The sequence below is a fragment of the Priapulus caudatus genome, unplaced genomic scaffold, assembly GCF_000485595.1.
Source record: "Priapulus caudatus unplaced genomic scaffold, Priapulus_caudatus-5.0.1 Scaffold1602, whole genome shotgun sequence".
Taxonomy (NCBI): Eukaryota; Metazoa; Priapulida; class Priapulimorpha; order Priapulimorphida; family Priapulidae; genus Priapulus; species Priapulus caudatus.
Window position 1 is genome coordinate 25913 of NW_014578663.1, and position 6956 is coordinate 32868.

At 47.0% G+C, this 6956-nt stretch overlaps 1 long non-coding RNA gene across 1 annotated transcript; it reads right to left on the reverse strand.

Annotated features, from left to right (window-relative positions):
- Window positions 1-5699: 5699 nt before the first annotated feature.
- On the reverse strand, window positions 5700-6836 carry LOC106817123. Its single transcript, XR_001394999.1, has 3 exons — window positions 6717-6836; window positions 6463-6588; window positions 5700-6103 (listed from the first exon to the last, which is right to left on the reverse strand). It is a non-coding gene; the product is annotated as an uncharacterized LOC106817123 (long non-coding RNA).
- Window positions 6837-6956: the final 120 nt, after the last annotated feature.

A 6956-nucleotide genomic window follows, 5' to 3' on the forward strand; every position in this document is an offset into this window, starting at 1 on the left:
CTAGACAGTGGTTCGTGGTGCTAACATGTTGCAAACACGGATATAGGTGATGCATACGTGATTATGTATAACGAGGTGTTTATACATCCACATGTCCACATATCCCATGTGTGTACATGTATACCAAATACGCTTATATCTTGATACGAGTAGGTTATTACATCACATAAACGTCAGGAGTTAATATAAAGACTTTGTCGTTAAGAAAGTTTGTCTTTATTAACTCCTGATGAACGTGTAGGTAGCAGTGTGATTACACCGTATGCGTACGCATGGAGATGTGCTTAATTAATATATGCACGCATATACAACAATTAATTCGACGGGAAAATTTTGGAGAAAATTACCACATATTTACTCTAGTTTTTTTTACTGTCACAATGTTTAACCTCACTGAGGGCACCACCCTCCCTCTACTTGCACAAGACGAGAAGGCACATAAACGTACGGCTATGAATATCTATTATGCAAACTATAGCTAAATCATCTTAACCATTTCTACGTAGAAGTAGACTTCTGACCATTGTTATGATTGAAGACCTATTGTATGATCGTGCATGCGTGCATGAATGCGCAATTATGCTTGATGTCCTACATGTGATATATTACGTATACATAGCGCACGCGCGCATACACACACACACACACATACGCACACACACACACACACACACACACACACACACACACACACACACACACACTCTCTCCTCTCTCTCTCTCTCTCTTCTCCTCTCCTCATTCTTCCTTCTCACCTCACGCGAGCACCTCTCTCTCTCTCCTCTATTCTCTATCCTTCTTTCCTCCTCCCTCTCTGCCTCCTCCTCCCGCCGCGCGTCAGTCTCTCTCCCCCTACTCTATCTTTCTCTCTCTCATCTCCTCCCTCCCTCTCCCCTCCTTCTCCTCTCTCTCTCCTCTTCTCCTCTCGCGCTGCTCTCGTCTCCATTCTCCTCCGCCTCGCTCATCACTCGCACTTCCGCTCCGCCCCAACCCCCCGACCATCGTTCTCACACTCTCCCTCCCTGCTCATGCCTCCCGCTCTCTCCCCGACCCCGGCCCCCCCCCGGCGCGGCCCTCGCAATCTCCCCTGTCGTCTCCATCCATCCTCCCCTCCGTCTCCCCTTTCGAGTCGATCGTACACACCCCGCGCCTGGACCAGCATCTTATCCCACTCGTCTCTCCTCCCAGTCACCCCACGCGCCTCCTCTCTCTCTCTCTCTCTCTCTCTCTCTCTGCATACAAGTGTAGACGATATTTGCTAAGTATACGTGCCTCTCTGTGTGTATCGCACCAGAACCCTTTCTCCGTGAGAAGTGGGTTAGATAATAGCCGACCAGTATTGTTGAGGCTGGGCAAACATGCACAACACGCACTTCTCGCTCTCGCGCAAGTTTCCCTCTCCCTCACCCCCGCTCACAACACACTCACAGACTAACATTGCAACCAGCAAAGCGAGTAAAGTGAATATACTGACCCGCTTTCCAGTCTCCCTACTACCCATAGAAATCATATACTAGTTAGACTCTCTATATATAGTCTTATCTTCGATATATTCTATATATTCCGCGTGTCTATATATTTCTATGCTAATACAGCACAGCAGCGGCTAGTGCTCTTTCGAGACGAGAGATGGCGCGCGGCGCGCGTTCCCCTCTCTTGCACTATTTCGTCTCTATAAAAGGCCTTTTTTGGCATTTTTTTCGTCGAAATTCGGCACTAGAGTGCAATAATTTGCATTATGCACGCAAGTTGGATGCCTCGTGGACGTCGAGAAAGCATTAGAAGTAAAATTGGTCTTGTTGTGTATTCGTGACATTCCGTCAGGTGACCGGTTGGTTATTTTTAGCTCCACCACTACTGTCTTAACGATGGGCGGCCGGTAAGGATGAAGATGCCATCAATGAGCACGCAGCATCCACGGCCACTAATTGGCCGCTGACTGACGCAAGTACGGCGACTGAATCGGGAGCACGTCGCCGACGACCGAGGAGCGCCCGTAGCGCCCCCTTGAGAGTTCTTCTGACGGGCGTCGAGTGAGCTTAGCAGACGATTAATTAAGAGTGCAATTAGCGTGAGGTCAATATACGTCGGCTGATTACGTTAATCGAAGAAAGACACGCGCAGCTGCTGCGAGCAAATACTCGGCACCGAGCGCCTCGAGGGGAAGGGGAAGGGGGAGGAGGAGAGGGAGAGGTGGTGGGGAAGGGAGGATGGGGAAGGGGGGAGGAGGAGAGGGAGAGGTAGTGGGAAGGGGGTAGGATGGGAAGAGGGAGGAGGGGAAGGGTGGAGGAGGAGAGTGAGAGGTGGTGGGGAAGGGGGATGATGGAAAGGGGGAGGAGGGGGAGAGTGGAGGGGTAAAGGAACGGACAGCGGTGTCACGGGTGCAACCACACATAGCTCNTCGCTCTCTCTCTATCCGCGCATGGTAAAGGTTTACTGAAGGGCCCTGACCGCATTTTAAGCACTAGCGCAAACTGTACGCTATTATTACGGCTCCTTCATACCGTAAGCGGACCTATTATACGACGCGACAGCTTGGAGCAGGAGAGAGTATGCCGCGGTCCTCCCTCATCGGTAGATTGAAACAGGAGAGAGGATGCGCCGCTCCTCCGTCAAGGGTAGATAGACACAGGAGAGGGGATGCCCCTCTCCTCTCTCATTGGTAGCTTGAAACGACGGGAGAGAAGATGCCCCGATCCTCCCTCAAGGGTAGATAGAAACAGGAGAGAGGACGCCCCTTTCTATCTCACCATCAGATTGAAACAGGAGAGAAGATGCTCCCTCCTCTCTCATCGGTAGCTTAAAACAGGAGAGAGGATTCGCCCGTCTTCCCTCATCGGCGTTTCCAGGAATGGGTCAGCGGGGTACAAATAGCACCAGTGAGTGGTGGAATGTTAGAAATAATATCAAGAGCGTATAAAGAAGGTAATATAGATAATATTGATAATATATTAATATTGATAATATAGATACACATCTATCTATATATCTCTATGGGTGGAGTGTTGGGGGGAGCGCTATAAGCGCCCCCAGGCGAGGTCAAGCCGCAAATTCTAGCGGATCGTGCGTGCGGCCATTACTGATCTCTAGGGCTAGAGCACTAGATTTCGGAAACAGCAAGTAAAATGGACGTCTGAACTGCTCATACGTGACTGCTTCGTGTTTGTCAATTCGTGTTTTCGGGTATTGATTCTTGTGCGGGGTTGGGGCATGGCCCTGATCCCCTTCCCCAAACACACATGGCTAGATACGGCAGTGCACTCCACCCCTTGCTGCATGTAACAGCGCGAGGGTGTCGCGGGACAGGTTACGCCATGCTCCTAACCCCCTCCTCTTCCGACCCTGGGATCGGCCGTTGAGTATAAATACATGTTAAGCGTTAGGTTTAGGAGGGATTGCCAAAATTACAATGTTTAATCTACATGGAACCCATAACCGACCGAATGCCTAAATAGAACAAACTTTCCCCATTGCCGCGCTATTAAATTCAATGTTAATTCGTATTAATTAGTATTAATTAAAGGTTAGCGTTCATCGCGCACACAGAATTGTTTGTTCGCGCACAGACGAGGAGGGGGAGGGGACAGACTTAATGATATGCATTGCTAATTAAGTGTGCGATGATTAATTCTCTGATAATTCACACACGCACGGCGCCGCCGGCGGGGCTGGTTTAACTGTGTGATTATAATTATCGTAATCATCTTAATGAGCGCTCCGTAATTTTACCTAAGCAAATTTGAATATCTCCACATCGCATTCAGCTGATCACTCACCGCATGCGGCTGACCATGCATAGTCGATTTCCCGCGTCGCCTCGTCTCTGAGTTCGAAGCCTTGCTAGAATAATTGTGTACGTGTGTGTGTGTGTGTGTGTGTGTGTGTGTGTGTGTGTGTGTGTGTGTGTGTGTGTGTNGATATTATATATGATCACAAAGTGCCTCTTCGTACACTCAGGCACGAATTGAGCGAGAGTGAGAGCGCCATCTGGCGTGGAGTTATAATAATATGATCCTATAGCGGTACAATTGTCAATTCCAAGTTTGCACAACGCCACCCCCTTTCCCAACCGTGCCCAAACTAAGAATTTTGCTAGTTAACATCGAATGAACTAAAGTATGCATTTAATTTCCTAACCAGAATGCACATCTCAATGACGGAATTAAGATGATATAGAAACTCATAATTATTATTGCTATAATGATCATATAGCCGTACAATTCCAAGTGTTGTGCATGGACGCCCGTGTGAGCGCATTTTCGGGTGCGTGCGACCGATTAAGCTATAGCAGCGCACTAACTTGTGTGTGCGCGCGTGTATATAATATCATTATGCTGATCATCTAATACATCGTCATTTTCATCCCACGTATGAAGAAGGCAACGCGTATCCACGTGCGTGCACGCACACGCACACACACGCATACGCACACGCGCGCGCGCACACATTATACACACATACGCACACGCGCACACACACGCGGGCGCACACACGCACACGCACACACGCACACGCGCGCACACACACACGCACACACACATACGCACACGCGCACACACACGCGGGCGCACACACGCACACACACGCATACGCGTGCGCACACACGCAACACACACGCATACGCGTGCGCACACACGCACACACACGCATATACGCGTGCGCACACACGCACACGCGCGCATACGCGTGCGCACACACGCACACACACGCATACGCGTGCGCACACACGCACACACACGCATACGCGTGCGCACACACGCACACACACGCATATACGCGTGCGCACACGTGCACGCACACACATACGCACACGCGCGCACACACACACGCACACACATATACGCACACGCGCGCACATCGAATGAACTAAACAATGCACCTGAATGCCCATCTCAAAGAAGAAAGATTCTATAGAATTAGAAACTCATATTATATATTGCTATATGATCACAAAGTGCCTCTTCGTACACCCAGGGCACGAATTGAACGAGAGTGAGAGCGCCATCTGGCGTGGAGTTATAATAATATGATCATATAGCGGTACAATTGTCAATTCCAAGTTTGCACAACGCCACCCCCTTTCCCAACCGTGCCCAAACTAAGAATTTTGCTAGTTAACATCGAATGAACTAAAGTATGCATTTAATTTCCTAACCAGAATGCACATCTCAATGACGGAATTAAGATGATATAGAAACTCATAATTATTATTGCTATAATGATCATATAGCGGAACAATTCCAAGTGTTGTGCATGGACGCCCGCGTGAGCGCATTTTCGGGTGCGTGCGACCGATTAAGCTATAGCAGCGCACTAACTTGTGTGTGCGCGCGTGTATATAATATCATTATGCTGATCATCTAATACATCGTCATTTTCATCCCACGTATGAAGAAGGCAACGCGTATCCACGTGCGTGCACGCACACGCACACACACGCATACGCGTGCGCACACATTATAAACACACGTATGGTATGTATGTATCTATGTATACATGCATGAATGTATATGCCACTGCCCCCTCTCTCTCCATCACTTCCTTTCTCGCTCTCTCGTTCGATCTTTCACATATATTAAAGTCTCATATGTGTCTGCGCTCGCGCGCCTCTGTATTTGTTAATATCTTTACTTACACGTACGTGTAAGTTAGTAGTGCATGAGTCATTCTGCAATGAGTCAGTATTGTACGATGTTTCATGTTCCTACCACATCCGAGAAGGCAACATGTACCCACGCGCGCGTGCGTGTGTAAGCCTACACGTGTTTATATCTATTAACACCGCGTTTGTGACTCACTAACAATGCTCATGACTCTAAACTATTAATTTTATTTATTCTGATGAAACTAGTGAGTGCTGCTATGACAGAGGCTATAACAATCATTTTAATAAATGCCAATACTAGGTGGTAGCACTTTCAGTCAGAGTATATTTACACCAATAGTAACATATTTACACAGTTAATGTTAAATGTTTGTTTTTATAAAATTCAAGAAAAATTGCTTTTTAACTTATAATGTAATGTAAATATATCAAAATTTCCATGACTTGGATCCATAAGCGTGGGAACATCTTCTAATCAGAATCCATCGCCAACTTAACCTGAAGTTAAAATGGAAGGAGTGTTCAATTATCATTCCTAACAGTGGTTTTAATTACATGTAGATAGCAGTCACTAAAGTAAATAGAGTATCACTAGAGAAACACAATGTGGCTGGCCAACAAATACTTTAATCGCTGGATGCTAATCCAAACCTAATTAATAAACCGTTAATAGTTATTTCATTTGATAAAGCAAGACATTCCTCAGTATTCATCACTGACCACCTAGGGTTTACATGCTTTTAATCAAATCCAGTAAATGCTAGCCACAAAATAAACTAATAGGTAAAAGCAATTGATTAATCCATTAAATAAATATGTGAAACATGTAAAAAACATTAAATAATTTTAGTACATACATTTTGCACATACTCCCTCATGCCTCCACACAATGCAGCATTCGTGCCACCACTGCTTGCATGTGGGGCACTCCAACCAATCTATGAATTTGCGACCATGTTTCTTTCTTCCATTGCATGGACATTCTATAGGATTGGAAAAATGTTGGGAGCAAATAAATGTGACATGTTGCAACGTTTAAACTCTTCTAATACAAAATCGGTTAGTGAAGATGTTATATAATTTGATAATTATGCATTGATTATTTACCTACCAAATATCTGGTCTCGCGATGTCCTTTTTGTTCTCGCCGGTGCTTCTGCTGATGCTGGAGGTGGTGGTGGTGGTGGTGCATCTGCTGCTGGTGGTGCTGGTGGCGGTGCTAGTGGTGCTGGAGGTGGTGGTGGTGGTGGTACATCTGCTGGTGGTGGTGCTGGTCGCGGTGCTAGTGGTGCTGGAGGTGGTGGTAGTGGTGGTACATCTGCTGGTGGTGGTGCTGGTCGCGGTGCTAGTG